The following is a 13,114-nucleotide window of genomic DNA, read 5'->3' on the forward strand; positions in this document are numbered from 1 at the left end:
CCGAGTGATCCTAGCCACCTCCCCCAGACAGAGGCCCAACTCTACAGACTCTCCCTCCTGATCCTACCCTGGCAGACCCATAGCCTGATTACGAACACATGGCTTTGTTTTAGAGGCTGTATTTGTCTTCTTGCTATAGATAACCATACTCTTAAAACTACTGTTCTATCTTTGGAAGCAGCCTTTTCATAAGACTCATTCAAAATTGCCTTGCAATTTTAGAGCCCCCTTCATTATGAACAATAGACCATCTCACTATGGAACTAAGGTCCAAGACAACCAACTTACTCAAAAGCCCAAATGTCAGAGTGTTTCCACAAGAAAGCACTCATCCCAATACAATCAGCATGACTGAACAATCTATAAAAAAGAGTAAGTGGCGTGTTTATGGAGTGACAAACAAGTTGTTAATTCCGTTTATTCAATTCTTGATATCTATAAAAATAAGTTTTAACTTTGATATAAACTCAGAGGATGTCAAAATTCTTAAAAATGCACCAATCATAGTATTCCATTATTTTATTGGTGCAATTAGTAGCAACTATGAAAGCAAAGCAACAATGTGTTGAATAACAAATAGGACTGATATTTATAGTTTTGCGATCTATAAAAGATGGATTTGTGGTTATTCACATACAATTTTTTTTCAGTGTAATGTCGTGTGTTGGAATAATCATCATACTGAAGCCAGAGACTTCTAGAGAAAATCTTGTCAACAAGCACCATCTACTGTGTCTCTGGACAACGGATTAATCAATTTTAAGAGTTTCTTCCAAATTCTATAGTTTTTAATATAATAAACTAAGCAATTTTCATAACATCTATAATAAGACAATAATTCATTCATGTTCCTTAAACAGTAACCTACATTTCAAAATGTCATTTGTATGGTGAAAGTATACTGAGAAAACTTATGCAAAAATCTGCATTAATGGTAACACTAGAACTAAGATTTTAAACTCATAAAATCTATTATTTCCACACTAAGAACTTCATCTTTCCACATAAAGCTCCACCTATTCCATTTCAAGTTTTCTGTTTAGTAGTTGGTTAAAAGGACGAAAAAGCCAGTCAAAACTTAAATATAAAATAGCTCAGAAGAAAGTAGTAATAATAGTTCATAGAAAAAAAATTAATTCTGTTCAACTGACACAGTTTGGTAGTTTGTTACATAAACATGATTTCTTTTATTTTGTTTCTCTAATAAAAAGGGAAAGGAGTGGCACTTAAAAACAAAAAAAATATTGAGTGCTAAACAATAGTGATTATGATGGTAATAAAAAAATTAGTGAGCAAAAGTTTAAGCTATTTTATAATGTGGCAAAAATCCAGGCTCTCATTTTTTAAAAATTCAAATTTGAGTGTGACCACAACTGTGAGGTGAAGTCTTCACTGACTCTTCCAGGATGGCAGCACCATCTCTCTTCTTTCTCCTATCACCAAGGTACCATGATGGTATTGAACACACTGAAGGATATCCGTATGTTTATTTTGTCTACTTACTGCCCCTCCTTGCTCCCTGAGAATCACCAGTAGAGATCCTCACAGAGTCTGATGGAAGAATGTCCTCTCCCTTAGGCAGAGTGAAATGTTAAAAGTGTGAGAACCACTGTCTTGAAGAGCGATGTGTATAAGGGAATAAATTTAATAATTCCTCAGAATGGAACCACTTAAAGTTCCAGCTCCATAACTTGAACTAAAAATCAGTCTCCTGAATTCTGTATCTGTTCCTTAAGTAAGTCACGGTTTTTGTGGTATAAAAGGTCAACCAGCATTGAAACTATGGCAAGCTAAATGTTTCTGACATATTGGCTAGAATAGTTGCCCACTGACCTGTTATTACTTCCATGTAAGAATAAAACTTATACATAAATGCTTACAGCAATACTATTCCTAATAGCCAAAAGGTAAAAACAACATAAATGTAAATCAAATGATGACTGGATAAACAAAATATGATAAGTCCCTACAATGAAATATTATTCAATTAAAAAAAAGTAAGAAAATAGGAAATATTCCAAACTTAATAAAAACACAGTACATAAAAAAAAAAGAAAAAGAAATATTATTCAGCCATAAAAGGGAATGCAACGGTGATAAGTACTGCAACAGGGAGGGGGTCTGTACACATTATGCTCAGTGAAAGACACACATGAAAAGCCACTATTATAACTATATGATTCCATTTATATAAATGTGTCCAGAATAGCAAATCTGTAGAGGCAGAAAGTATATTAGTGGTTGCTTAGGGCTTGAGGAGGGGAGAAGGCAAAGGGCAATAGGGGTGTGATAGTAAAATACACAAAGCTGCTTTCTGAGGTGCAACATTCTAAAATTTATTGGGGTAATGGTTGCACAACTCTACAAATGTACTAAAAACCACTCAACTGTATATTTTTTTAAAAGATTTTATTTAGGGTGCCTGGGTGGCTCAGTCGTTAAGCGTCTGCCTTCGGCTCAGGTCATGATCCCAGGGTCCTGGGATCGAGCCCCGCATCGGGCTTCCCTGCTCAGCAGGAAACCTGCTTCTCCCTCTCCCACTCCCCCTGCTGGTGTTCCCTCTCTGGCTGTGTCTCTCTCTGTCAAACAAATAAATAAAATCTTTAAAAAAAAAAAAAAGATTTTATTTATTCATTTGACACAGAGAGAGACAGAGAACAAGAGAGGAAACACAAGCGGGGGGAGTGGGAAAGGGAGAGGCAGGCTTCCCGCTGAACAAGGAGCCAGATGTGGGACTCAATCCCAGGACTCTGGGATCATGACCTGAGCCGAAGACAGATGCTTAATGACTGAGGCACCCAGGCGCCCCTCAACTGTATACTTTAAATGGATGACTTGTACAGCATGTGAATTATATCTAAATAAAGCTATGACTAAAAAAAAAATTACAGGATTTTCTATATTCCTATATTCTTCTAGATTCTTCTCTCCCTGCTTTACTCAGATTTCACTTCTTCCAGTCACCCTTTCACACTAGGTCCGAGTAATTCCAAAAGTTCTATTTTCCTCCCACATATCACCCAAAATAAATTACACTCAACATGAGGATAACAGGCTCTTCTATTCCCAAAGCTCTGACAAATGGCTCCTGGACACCTAAGAGAACAGAATAATCTGCAGCCCAGCTTAAACACAGTTGTCTTTTTGTGTCATCCTCAGTTTTAGACAGCAAACTTTCAGTGGGCATATGTCATGCCGATTTAGTTTTTGTTTTTACACACCACTAGTAAATGTGCCACAGGAACTTCTTATCCGTTAGGCAAGTTCCACAATCACAATCACAAGAGTGGCAAATTCATTATAAACAATGCCACTGAGCACTGGGAATGATACAAGAAATAAGCGGTGGTACATACTGAAGTTTGCTCGGGAAGAGGGAGGGAAGAGAATCACTCCGTCAGCTGCCCCTTATTCCACCACCCCAAAAAACATACAAAGTGAGAAAATATGGCCTTGCTGTCCAAATGAAACTTCAAGATACATCATCTTGATTACCATACCGATTTCCCCTTCTGAGCCTCTTCTGTGTAAAGATTTTGAGTGCTTGCTCCTGGAACAGCACCAAACATTAGCCTCAATACTTAAGAAAACAATATTTTTTGACTTCTCTTTTTTTGTTTGCTTAAATCTTACCATTTTCGTACTTATTTCTGATCATCTTATTCCACACTACAGTGAGTCTGTCTAACCTTCTAATTATGGGGGTTGCAAAGGAGACAGTAGCTCAGTAAGAAAATCAAGAAAACAATCTCCTGAGAGACAGAAGAAAAGAATCTGTGACTTCTAATAATTGTTAGATCTCAAATTCAGTATGCTGGAAGTCCCGCATGCTGGAAATAGGTGTGCTGCCAATCTACACGAGGACCACAACTACCCGCCTGATTTAACAGGCACAGGGAGCACCATCGGGATGAAAAATGGCAGCCATCCAGCCATTCCAGTGGAGTCTGGGTACCAAACTCCGAATGATGAAAACATCCAGCTGGCAACGTGCTAAACAAAAGGCTCATCCACAGAAAATTCTCCTCTATTCTTTACTTTTTTCTCAAGAATGTTACTGCAAACCCTACCAGCTTTTGTTAAGAAAGGGGTTCTTTCTTAAGAACAAGCCAAAATAGAAGATATGAAATACCAAAAAAAACTGTCTCCCTTCTAGGCTGTCAAGTCCATGAAAGCAGAAAGTATCCTATAGAAATTTTGTGTCTTTAGCTTCTAGCATTCTGTCTCTAACAACCACAACTCTCTCAGCTGTGAATGTAAAAACGAATATACAGATTCATGTAACAGAAAGGTCCGGAGCAGTCTAAGCTTCAGGCAAAGCTACATTCAGTCGTTCAACGGCAGTCAAGAAGCCATCTCCCAGCTCATCTTCCTATTCACACTGCTTTTATAAACAGGCAGACACCTCTTTGTGGTAATAAGATAGTAGTACTTTCAGGCTACACCAGTTTTCTTTCCCACTAATTATAGGTATCTCTCTCCTGACCCTTTTGGGTCCGTGCCCATCTCTGAACCAATCACTATGGCTCTAGAGATAAAATGCTCGTTGGCTAAGTCAGCGCAATTTGCCCACACCTTGAGCAGGAGTCTGTGCTGTAAGGTCAGCCTATAGACAGAGACTGTGCGGAGGGGACTCCAAAGGACAAACCAAGTGCCATTTCCAGAAAAACAGAAAGAGTAGGCAAGAAAGGCAAAAACAGCAGATGTCCATTACAACGTGGTTGTTTGCTTAATGAAATGTAATCACATGTGCAATAGAGACTTTGTCCTCTCATAGACTCTGATTATACTACTCCCTAGTACACAAATAGATTCTAATGAATTATGTCATGATTAGTAAGGATGGAGGAGTTGGAACGGGGGATGGGTACAGAGTAGATGGAGGCAAAGGGAAAATAGCTATCCTTCTAGGTCACCCTGAAGGCTGAAGCTAACATTTTACTTTTAAGAGTGTGGTCCCCTCCTTACACTATATACAAAAATGAAATAGAAATATATCAAAGACTTAAATGTAAGAGCTAAAACTGTAAAATTCTCAGGAAAAAACATAGGCATAACCTACACAACCTTGGATTAAACAATGGTTTTTAGGTATGATACCAAAACCACAATCAACAAAAGAAAAAAAAATAGGTAAATTGGACTTGATCAAAATTTTAAAATTTTGTGCTTTAAAGGACACTATCAAGAAAGTGAAATGAAACCCAAAGAATGGGATAAAATATTTGCAATCAATATATCTGATAAAGGACTAGTATTCAGAATATATAAAGAATTCTTGCAACCCAAAAATAAAAAGACAACCCACTTAAAAACTAGGCAAGGATTTGAATACATATTTCTCCAAAGAAGATACACAAATGATCAATATCCAAATGAAAAGGTGCTTAATATCATCTGTCACTAGGGAAATATAAATCAAAGCCACAATGAGAGACCACTTCACATCCACTAAAACAGCTAAAACCTAATAGACAATAACAGGTATTGGTAAGGATGTGGAGAAACTGGAATCCTCGTATACTACTGGTGGGAATGTAAAATGCTGCAATCACTTTGGAAAACGGTTTGGCAGTTCCTCAAAAAATCATATATAGAGTTACCATACGACCCAGCAATTCCACTCTTAGGAATATACACAAGAGAAATGAAAATGTCAACACGAAAATTGATACATGAATATTCATAAAGCTTTTTTTTTTGTAATAACCAAAAAGTGGAAACTCCCAAATCCAGTCACAAAAGATCCCATGGTGCCCCAAACAGGCAAAATCTAGAGAGAAAAATTAGGTTAGTGGGGAGAGGAGAAAATGGGGAGTGACTGCTAATGTACAGGTTTTCTTTGGGGCTGATAAAAATGTTCGGGAATTAGATAGTGGTCATTGTTACATAACTTTGTGAATATCCTAAAAACCACAGACTTGTACATTAAAAGAGTGAATTTTATGGTATAGTGAATTATACCTTAATTTTTTTTGAAGTTTGAATATGGACTGGATATTAGACATTACCAAGGAATTATTATAATTTTCATAAGTGCAACAATATTATTGAGGTAATATAAAGCAACATCCCCTTTTATGAAGATGCATACTGAAGAGTGTAAGCATGAAATGACATGACATCTTGGATATGCTTTAGAATAGGTCAGCAGAAAGAGGGTACATGATAAAGAATAAAAGTCCCAACATTTTTGTTGAAGCTGCATAATAGGAATATGTGGGTTCAACATACCCTCCTCTTTACTTTACTGTGTGTATGAAATTTTTCAAAGAAAAAATTATAAGAGATTGTAATAGAAATTTGCATTTCTTATTGTTGGACGCACCATGTGGAAGTTAGGCCAGCCAGAGCTTTAAAGGGTCTCCACTGATAATGTAAATATTGAAATACTGAAACCAAGTCATGAAATCCATTCAAAGAAATGGACAAAAACACTCTCTTGTTTCCATTACTTCTAGGACATTCCTTCCTAAGACATTTCCTCTTATTAACCAAAACCATATTTTAGGGCAGTATTTTCCAAAACTATACTCCCAAATCAGACATTCCTCAAAACATTAGCAGATGTTCTCAAACAAAAGTGTTCCATTGTCAAGTAAGTTTGAGAAACACTGGGTCAAACAAAGGTAATATATTTACTACACTAATTCTCAGAGTCATTAATATGCTCATGTGCGCCATGAGTTATCCAAAAGGAGCTATAATATGCCTAATTTGGGAAACTCACGTAAATCCACTGATTTATACAGTATACCTAGTAAGCTCATGAAATACTTCTCTTGCAAACCTTGGCAGAGAATCAGAATCATTTCTGAGGCTGATATTAATACAATTTTTTGTCTTTTTTTAAGATCCATCCTGAACTAGAGTTTATGAAATGCTGACTTAGATATAAGATTCTGCTTAAGAAAAGATATTTGAGGGGCGCCTGGGTAGCTCAGTCGGTTAAGCGTCTGCCTTCGGCTAGGGTCATGATCCCAGGGTCCTGGGTTCGAGCCCCACATCAGGCTCCCTGCTCAGTGGGAAGACTGCCTCTCCCTCTCCCACTCCCCCTGCTTGTGTTCCCTCTCTCGCTGTGTCTCTCTCTGTCAAATAAATAAATAAAATCTTTAAAAAAAAAAAAAAGATATTTGAGCTAAATCTGGAAATCAGAGAAGCTAACCAGGCAACACTGTATTCAAGACAAAGGGAGTAATAGATACAGGGATGCAAAAGCAAAAGGACCCAATAAAACATTTGGGAACTGACAGTGGCCTCCTATTACTGAAAAAGAGGAATGAATACATGAGGGGATAAGGGTTGGGAGAAGATGAGGCTGAAGGGGCAGGAAGGGGTCAGATAGAGAAGGGCTTTGCTGGGCTACTAAGTTTGGAAAGCCACTGAAGGACTAAACAGAGGAGTTATGTAGTCCAAATTGTAATTCCTTTTGGTTTCCCCGAGTAGATACATATCTACCCTGAAGCATGATGATCTGCCCTGGATAAGTCACATGTGCACATCAGATCTGATTTGCTAAATGAAGCAACTTCCTCTTCCATATTTACAATTATTTAAACTTCAGCCTAGGTATAATTCACTCGTGCAATACTACTACCATTCCAACTCACCCTACTATCAGCTACAAATGCAGACATTTTTTAATGTGCAATTCTCCTGCATTGCACACATGGAAAATACCTCTCCAGAATCTCGTTTTCCTCTTATGCTTGGATTTCTAGAAAGAGGAGAAAGCTTCCTGGATATACTGCCACTTGAAAGAATTGCCCCTCATTACTTAAAAGCTGCTCTGTAGTCATTTCCCGTGTTGCGCTTTCAATTATCGACCCTGACTGCAGCTGAGGTTTAAAACTGTCCCCTTGCTGCCTGGCTAGGGATTTGCTTTGTAACTGGTTTGTTTGCCATCCATTGTGCTCTTTAAAAAAATAATAATAATTAGTTATGGATATTTTAAAATTTTTTGATTTAACATAAAGTCTGGATTTCTTGAGTGCCTTGATATTTTTAAAGATCTGACAATACTGAGCTTGGATTTGTTGCAGGATATAAACAGCTCCAGATAAAGGATGAGCCTTCTAACTACACCCAGCACCCTACCACCCTGCACTTTGTGCATTTATTTACATTCTGTCACTGTGCACTCTGATGCCTGGTTTTACTTTTATTAAGTAGCATTATGCTGATCTAAACAACATCGCCCAAAATGCAGTTTATCAAATTGAATACATACATGGGATAATTAACAATAAAAACAATACCCACCAATTAAAAGGAACAAGCAAATAGATTTTCCAGGCATCTGGTGGATGTAATTATATAAAATGCAGTAATTACTGCAGTTGAATCATGACCTGGCCTAGGTAAAACATGACTTCATATTCTTTTTCATTAGGTAAAAATTTTAGGGTTCCAAGACAGAGCTAAGCTGATCATCAGCTGAGGTTTATCAGCATTTACCCCCAAAAGTAGAGTCCCTTCAATCAGCTTTACTCTTCAGATCTGTACACTTTCTCTCAAGCACAGAACGGGCTCCAGATTGCGATGATCTTGCTATGGGTTATCAAACTTATCTGTGTAGGTGATGTCCAATAGAAGATAAAGACCACAAACCATTTATGAGTCATAAACTTTATCAAATGTATTAAGTTCCTACCTCTTTCAAAAAGGGCAAAGAAAACATTTTATACTGGATGTGAGCTTTCCTAATATCATCAAGCAGTGGAGAAACAAGGGGGACTTGAGGAGATTATTTGCCTGTTCTTTCTTGCCTTCAGGAGGGGGATTATCTGTGATAATCCAACTTTATAATCATTAGATAAATACCTAGTGCAGAGTAAAGGCATTCAAAATTTCATCTAACTGTGGGGTTGTCCATCAGAGAAGAGTCACCTTGTCTCTACTTGTGGTCTTAAGTTATAGATGGATGTTTTTTCCTTTCCCTTGCTTTGCTGCACACTGAAGTTCAAACACTATGCTCCAATGGGGCTGAATCTGTCATAGATTCAGATACCTAGAGAAAAATATCTAAGATCCTTTGAGTTCTGTGCCACATAAAGTTTGGAGAAATAACTTGTTATAGTCCTTGCAAAAGTAAACAATCATAGAGGGGAAAAATACATGCATCTTGACCTATCTTCACAGCTCATCCCCTCTTGAACAGTTTTTCTTTTAATATTCATTGGTTCAGAACTAGTACAGTTTAGTGACTTCTGTTAACTTTAACCTTTCCTTACCCATTTGAAGACCTGGGGTTTTTTTCCACTACACTGTAAACTACTTAAGGGCTAAAGCCAAATTTGTCATTCACTATGTTCTCAGAACCTAGCACAGCACCTGCCAAAACGCATAATGAATGAATGAATGCTCTTTAAATACTATTAACAACACAATTTTACGCGCCAGAGAAAAAAATGCATTTAGAAAGTTTTTACACCAAATGTGAGAAATAAAAAAATGTGTTACAAAAAACATATTAGAAAATATTATATTTTAGGGGGCCTGGGTGGCTCAGTTGGTTAAGCCACTGCCTTCAGCTCAGGTCATGATCCCAGGGTCCTGGGATCGAGTCCCGCATCGGGCTCCCTGCTCTGCGGGGAGCCTGCTTCTCCCTCTCCCACTCCCCCTGCTTGTGTTCCCTCTCTCGCTGTGTCTCTCTCTCAAATAAATAAATAAAATCTTTAAAAAAAAAATAAAAAAAAAAAAAAAAAAAAAAAAAAAAGAAAATATTATATTTTAAAACCCTCCAGATGGATACTGTAAACAATTTTCACTGGCTTCGGACTCTAAAAACTAAGTATTTCCTTAAAAGCAATTTCTATCCTGGGGTGCCTGGGTGGCACAGTCAGCTAAGTGTCTGACTCTTGGTATCAGCTCATGGCATGATCTCAGGTCCTGAGATCAAGCCCTGCATCAGGCTCCACACTCAGCATGGAGTCTGCTTGAGATTCTCTCTCCCTCTCCCTCTGTCCCTGCCAATCATGCTCGCATTCTCTCTCTCTCTCAAATAAATAAATCTTTAAAAAAAAAAAATAAAAGCAATTTCTATTCTTCAGAGGAGAGGTCTATAAAATGAAAGCTTTATCAAGGAGCTCTTGAACCATGAAAATGACAGAAATTTGTTTTTGCTTTCTATTAAGGGTGACTGAAGGTTGTAATGAATTTTTAGAGAGAGACTCTGAATAGAAGAGTATGACCAAAAATCTTAAGCAGAAATTTGGCTAATATAAATTCAAAGCCTGGGAATAACTCTAGTTTCTTGTGCTACAACAACAGTCACAAAGGAATAATGGATTTTCTTCAGAGATCAGAAACAGAAAGCCTTAGGGATGCCTGGATGGCTCAGTCGTTAAGCGGTCTGCCTTCGGCTCAGGTCATGATCCCAGGGTCCTGGGATCGAGCCCTGCACTGGGCTCCCTGGTCACTGGGGAGCCTGCTTCTCCCTCTGCCCCCTGGCTCCTGCTGTCTCTCTCTCTCTCTCTCTCTCTCTCTCTCTCGAAGAAGAAGAAGAAGAAGAAGAAGAAGAAGAAGAAGAAAGAAAAAGAAGAAGAAGAAAAGAGGAAAAGGAAGAAGAAGAAAAAGAAACAGAAAGCATTCACATAGAGGTGCTGAGATTAAAAACTGACTGAGAAAAGGAGAGATGAAGATGGGGTGGGTGTTCAGCTGGCAGGTTAACTGGATAAACTGTGGCAAGAGCTGAATCTGGTCAATTAGCTAGAAAGTAGATGAGCCCAGATTCAAACTATGATCACCTGGTGCCAAAGTTGTTCCATTTTTCAAACTCACAAGCAAAATCACAAGATGACTGTCTACACCTCTCTAGAGGTACTTCCTGTCCTACACTTGGGCTTTAGAAAATTAAAAGGCAACTTCCAGTACATAATCCTAACAGTTCATGGTTGCAGAGCACCTACTGTGGTCCAAACACTGTAGTAAGTGCTTTATAAGTATTCGCTCGTAGCATCCTTGAGTTTGTATATGGAGTAAATGCAATTTTACTGTTTGGGAAACTGAGGGACAGAGAAGTTAAGTGACTGCAGGGTCACTCTTGCAGTAAATCCTAGCGTCTTTTATAACCATTACCCCACACCATTCAAATCAAGTGCTGACATGCGAATCACCTCGGTTGCACAGAGGGGTTCTGTACCTGCCCGGGCCAGTGCCTGGCCTTTCCAGGGTGCCTGTCATGGGGACAGAAGGGAACGTGACTCATGTCTCGCCAGGACAGCATGGCCTGGGTGCCGATCAGAGTCTACCACTCATCAGCTCTGTCACTTTGCACAAGTTATTTAGCTTCTTGGAGTCTCAGCTTTGACACTTGTAAAATGGGTAGCTTGTGATAAATGGTATCAGAATTTCTTCCAGTTCTAGATGTCTGTGTTTAAGTCGGCAGACTTACTTTATACCAATACTCCTAACTACCAAACATGTGAAATTTAAAAATCTGGGCAAGAACAGCGATCTCATTTGTTGATTAGTAAATATAAATTAATAATAACCTAAATGAGCAAAATACATCACCTTGGTTCCAGTCACCCCAAAGTTAATAGTTATTTTTCCAATTTCCCTAAGTTAGAATCACAAGCTTAATTAGTCTTCCTCAAAGCACCGACAAAATTGGTTAAAATAAAAAGCACAAACTTCTTGTATGAAGTGAAGTGACCTCAGGGAGACCAGGGCCAACTTTTCTTACTCCTTTGTGAAGTGTAATTTTGTTTTTCTTTCCTGGAAGTGGTCTAAGACTCTTGCCAGACACAGCTCTAGCAAATAGCATATTTAATCCTACTGTAATGCAGGAGAGGGCTTTGATGACTCCTAGGGCAGCTGTTGCAGTTGCTCCAGACCCCAAGGCCCCGCCCAGAGCCGCTAGAGGCCCAACTTGCAGTATGAGATCGAGCAGCTTCTTGCACACAAGCATCCGTGCATTTATAAAAGCCCCAGACCTTCAAGTGACAACAGAAGGTTCGATCCCAGCAACAGTGGCTGTAGCAACAAAAATCAGGCTTCAAAGTGAAGAATGCTTCATAAAGTCCCAGCGCACAAGGGTTAGAAATCCTTTAAACCAGTCACCAGATGCCTTACAGTGATAACGCATGTCATACTAACCCGGGTAATAACCCTAAGAGTTTGGGTTAATGCCACCAGACAGAGAAGGCATGCGGTTAAATACAGGGTTATCTGAGTATTTAGAGTTCAAGACCTTATCCAGTTAAAGGCCCAATTTCACTCCTAAGACACATTCCAAAGAACTTGTCACAACAGGTTCTAAGGACAAGATGAAGCCAAATGCAGCACTAGGACCTCCATGTGCAGCTGCGCAGGCCACGTACTGCACAATTCCAGGGGGCACGCTTTACATAAACCATCCACCAGTATTGTCCCCTGGAATTGTGCACTACAGCTGCCCTCAGCACACTTTTAAAATAACAACAAAGCTAGAAAAGGAACAGCAGTAGCCACAAGTATCTTTTGCCAACAGAAATTGTGCAAAGTATTTTAGTTCTTAATTTCAGCTTGAGTAGACCTCAAAGGACAAATCTCAACCTCTCAAAAGTTTTTGCAGGATTCCTGAAGCAGACACAGACTTCAACTGACCAGTGTCTTAACATTTTCTCAGGAAAGGTTTCAGAATCACTGGGAAATGGCCCAATGACTAACATCAGTTCGGTCTCTCGGTGCCAAGTGGTATCTCACGCAGTGGCTTCGCTCCATGATTTTGCCAGCTTCTACTTATTTAGGCTCAAGAGCCAGTGTTTTGCAGCTGGGCTATAAGAATATATTCAAGAAACAGGAGCATTTTCTCATAACTGATACATTCACCAGATAAGTGAGGATGAAGGTTAGTGTGCCTTCACTCCAACGGGCTTAGTCGAATTTCACTAAATCAACCCAACTAGGGAAGGTCATTCAGAGTTATGAAAAAGTCTTAACAAGAGAGCATGTTATATGAATGGCTGTTACTTTTCTGTTATCTGAAGAGATTCGAGCTAGGTCTTTCAAAGTCCACTGAATTGATTATAGGTTTTAAATCACAAATTAGAAAGAAAATAAGCACTTATCTGAATTATATTATAGTAAAGTTGTATGTATATTATATATCAACACATGTTATTTTACC

The 13,114-nt window shown here is 38.6% G+C and overlaps 1 protein-coding gene across 6 annotated transcripts in view; it reads right to left on the reverse strand.

Moving 5' to 3' along the window:
* Nucleotides 1-13,114, reverse strand: part of CDK14 (cyclin dependent kinase 14) — a 550,615-nt gene that overhangs the window by 486,152 nt on the left and 51,349 nt on the right. The gene's annotated exons all lie outside the window — the stretch shown is intronic.

This window comes from Mirounga angustirostris, unplaced genomic scaffold, assembly GCF_029215605.1.
Source record: "Mirounga angustirostris isolate CCGP_5_RB_7025 unplaced genomic scaffold, mMirAng1.0.hap1 SCAF_12, whole genome shotgun sequence".
Taxonomy (NCBI): domain Eukaryota; kingdom Metazoa; phylum Chordata; class Mammalia; order Carnivora; family Phocidae; genus Mirounga; species Mirounga angustirostris.